Source organism: Phyllobates terribilis, unplaced genomic scaffold (assembly GCF_046119375.1).
Source record: "Phyllobates terribilis strain yellow unplaced genomic scaffold, ASM4611937v1 Scaffold_377__1_contigs__length_1856515, whole genome shotgun sequence".
Lineage (NCBI taxonomy): Eukaryota > Metazoa > Chordata > Amphibia > Anura > Dendrobatidae > Phyllobates > Phyllobates terribilis.
Genome location: NW_027363137.1, coordinates 1,276,774 through 1,281,296, shown reverse-complemented (window position 1 = coordinate 1,281,296; position 4,523 = coordinate 1,276,774).

Genomic DNA, 4,523 nt, shown 5'->3' with positions numbered 1-4,523 from the left:
TTCTATGCACAAGTCATGAGTCCCTCTGGCAGGAGGGTGGAGTGGAGCAGCTGGATCAGGAGCTGAAGAGGGGAAGAGCAGAGAAAAGAGAAAAAATAGCCACTAGTGGTGGTTGCTCTCATTTATCTTGAGAAATTGTGCTGCATTCAATTCCTTATTACTGGAGGCTGCTATTGTGTATCGGCAATTTCCCTTTACTAAGATGGCCAAAGTTGTACCTGTGGAAGCAATTTTATTTCCTGTTTTAGCTTTTTTAATGCCACATGGAACTCTGACTCACTGTGTTATGAACTCACCTGGGTTGGAGTAGTGGTATTGCAATCACTAGGGGCAGCACCGGCAGGTAGCGTAATCAGAAATGGCCCGAGGTCGGTACACAGGAGATGCAGTATAGTTTGAAGGATAAGCAGGTTACATAGTCAGGAATAGCCAGAGGTCGGTACACAGGAGATGCAGTATAGTTTGAAGGATAAGCAGGTTGCATAGTCAGGAATAGCCAGAGGTCGGTACACAGGAGATGCAGTATAGTTTGAAGGATAAGCAGGTTACATAGTCAGGAATAGCCAGAGGTCAGTACACAGGAGCAGCAGTATAGTTTGAAGGATAAGCAGGTTGCATAGTCAGGAATAGCCAGAGGTCGGTACACGGGAGCAGCAGTATAGTTTGAAGGATAAGCAGGTTGCATAGTCAGGAATAGCCAGAGGTCGGTACACGGGAGCAGCAGTATAGTTTGAAGGATAAGCAAGTTGCATAGTCAGGAATAGCTGGAAGTCAGTACACGGAAGCAGCAGTATAGTTTGAAGGATAAGCAGGTTGCATAGTCAGGAATAGCCAGAGGTCGGTACACAGGAGATGCAGTATAGTTTGAAGGATAAGCAGGTTACATAGTCAGGAATAGCCAGAGGTCAGTACACAGGAGCAGCAGTATAGTTTGAAGGATAAGCAGGTTGCATAGTCAGGAATAGCCAGAGGTCGGTACACGGGAGCAGCAGTATAGTTTGAAGGATAAGCAGGTTGCATAGTCAGGAATAGCCAGAGGTCGGTACACAGGAGCAGCAGTATAGTTTGAAGGATAAGCAAGTTGCATAGTCAGGAATAGCCAGAGGTCGGTACACAGGAGCAGCAGTATAGTTTGAAGGATAAGCAAGTTGCATAGTCAGGAATAGCCAGAGGTCAGTACACAGGAGCAGCAGTATAGTTTGAAGGATAAGCTGGTTGCATAGTCAGGAATAGCTGGAAGTCAGTACACGGAAGCAGCAGTATAGTTTGAAGGATAAGCAGGTTGCATAGTCAGGAATAGCCAGAAGTCGGTACACGGAAGCAGCAGTATAGTTTGAAGGATAAGCAGGTTGCATAGTCAGGAATAGCTAGAGGTCGGTACACAGGAGCAGCAGTATAGTTTGAAGGATAAGCAGGTTGCATAGTCAGGAATAGCCAGAGGTCGGTACACAGGAGCAGCAGTATAGTTTGAAGGATAAGCAGGTTGCATAGTCAGGAATAGCCAGAGGTCAGTACACAGGAGCAGCAGTATAGTTTGAAGGATAAGCTGGTTGCATAGTCAGGAATAGCCCGATGTCGGTACACGGGAGGAGCAGTATAGTTTGAAGGATAAGCAGGTTGCATAGTCAGGAATAGCCAGAGGTCGGTACACAGGAGCAGCAGTATAGTTTGAAGGATAAGCAGGTTGCATAGTCAGGAATAGCCAGAGGTCAGTACACAGGAGCAGCAGTATAGTTTGAAGGATAAGCTGGTTGCATAGTCAGGAATAGCTGGAAGTCAGTACACGGAAGCAGCAGTATAGTTTGAAGGATAAGCAGGTTGCATAGTCAGGAATAGCCAGAAGTCGGTACACGGAAGCAGCAGTATAGTTTGAAGGATAAGCAGGTTGCATAGTCAGGAATAGCTAGAGGTCGGTACACAGGAGCAGCAGTATAGTTTGAAGGATAAGCAGGTTGCATAGTCAGGAATAGCCAGAGGTCGGTACACAGGAGCAGCAGTATAGTTTGAAGGATAAGCAGGTTGCATAGTCAGGAATAGCCAGAGGTCAGTACACAGGAGCAGCAGTATAGTTTGAAGGATAAGCTGGTTGCATAGTCAGGAATAGCCCGATGTCGGTACACGGGAGGAGCAGTATAGTTTGAAGGATAAGCTGGTTGCATAGTCAGGAATAGCCCGATGTCGGTACACGGGAGCAGCAGTATAGTTTGAAGGATAAGCAGGTTGCATAGTCAGGAATAGCCAGAGGTCAGTACACAGGAGCAGCAGTATAGTTTGAAGGATAAGCAAGTTGCATAGTCAGGAATAGCCAGAGGTCAGTACACAGTAGCAGCAGTATAGTTTGAAGGATAAGCTGGTTGCATAGTCAGGAATAGCTGGAAGTCAGTACACGGAAGCAGCAGTATAGTTTGAAGGATAAGCAGGTTGCATAGTCAGGAATAGCCAGAAGTCGGTACACGGAAGCAGCAGTATAGTTTGAAGGATAAGCAGGTTGCATAGTCAGGAATAGCCAGAGGTCGGTACACAGGAGCAGCAGTATAGTTTGAAGGATAAGCAGGTTGCATAGTCAGGAATAGCCAGAGGTCGGTACACAGGAGCAGCAGTATAGTTTGAAGGATAAGCTGGTTGCATAGTCAGGAATAGCCCGATGTCGGTACACGGGAGGAGCAGTATAGTTTGAAGGATAAGCAGGTTGCATAGTCAGGAATAGCTAGAGGTCGGTACACAGGAGCAGCAGTATAGTTTGAAGGATAAGTAGGTTGCATAGTCAGGAATAGCTAGAGGTCAGTACACGGAAGCAGCAGTATAGTTTGAAGGATAAGCAGGTTGCATAGTCAGAAATAGCTAGAGCTTGGTACACGGAAGCAGCAGTATAGTTTGAAGGTTGGCTCTGTATTGGGACAAGTGCTCTGTCACTGAGCATTCTTCATAATTAAAGGGGTTGTCCACTACTAAGACAGCCCCTTCTCAATGTGAATGATTGGCACTGATAAAATAAAAAACCTTATACTCACTTCCCATGCCGGCACCATTCCAAAAGTTTTGGCACTCGCGTTCCCGAGGCTTTCGAGCGGTTGTTATGACACGTGAGTCGGGAGCCCAATCACTGCTGGCATCACTGTCCCTGCCTTTGGACAAATGAACATCAAGAGGAAGTCAGAGAGCAGATGTAGCCACTTTTCCCTGACATGCATGTGGAATTTTAATGCAGATTAACCCCTTCATGACATCCACCATACATATACAGCATGAGGATTACGCGGGCTCATTCCCAGCACTGGCACATTAATCAGCGGGTGTCAGTGCTATATGACAGCTATCACCCTAGAGCAAAACCCACGATCAGTGCCAGCGCTGATCGCGGGCATATAACCCCTCTGATGCTGCTGTCAATAGTGACAGTGACATGAATCGGCAAAGCAGGAGGGAGCTCACTCTTTGCTTTGATCGGCACATCGTGATTGTGATCGCATTGTTCTGGTGGACTCCTAGGTGACCCCAGGCCAAAAGTTGGGCGTGAGGTCATCCAGGTATGTTGGCCTGTAAGTTCCTGCTGAGAGCAAGAGCTGACACGCCTCCTGCCTGTGTCTCATACCCTGATCTCATACACTGTAATGCAAAAGCATTGTAGAGTAGTAGATCAGCGATCAGAGCAGGGAAAGTTGGGTGCGAGGTCATCCAGGTATGTTTCCCTGTAAGTTCCTGCTGAGAGCAAGAGCTGACACGCCTCCTGACTGTGTCTTATACCCTGATCTCATACACTGTAATGCAAAAGCATTGTAGAGTAGTAGATCAGCGATCAGAGCAGGGGAAGTTGGGCGCGAGGTCATCCAGGTATGTTGGCCTGTAAGTTCCTGCTGAGAGCAGGGGCTGACACGCCTCCTGCCTGTGTCTCATACCCTGATCTCATACACTGTAATGCAAAAGCATTGTAGAGTAGTAGATCAGCGATCAGAGAAAGGAAAGTCGAAGTCCCATACTGGTAAGGTAAAAAAGTTTAAAAAAAGTTTTAATAATTGTAAAAACATTTTAAACCACATAATAAAGAACGCAAAAAAAATATTATACCAATAAATATATATATTTATATAAAAACAAAAATAAACAAATACAGTACACATATTTGGTATGTACGAACCTATAAAACACACTGCAAGTCACACTACTTAACCCCTTCAGTAAACACCATAAAAAAGTGGCAAAAAATTAGGCTTTTTCATCATATCACAAAATAAGTGGAATAAAATGCGATCAAAAAGTCGAATATAAAACAAAAATGGTACAGCTGAAAACGTCATCTTGTTCCTCAAAAAACAAACCACCATACAGCTAAATCAGCGGAGAAATAAAAAAGCTATAACTCTCAGAATATACAGTTGTGCTCAAAAGTTTACATACCCCGGCAGAATTTTTCCGTTCTTGGCCTTGTTTCAGAGAATATGAATGATAACAAAAAAACTTTTTCTCCACTCATGGTTATTGGTTGGGTGAAGTCATTATTGTCAAACTACTGTGTTTTCTCTTTT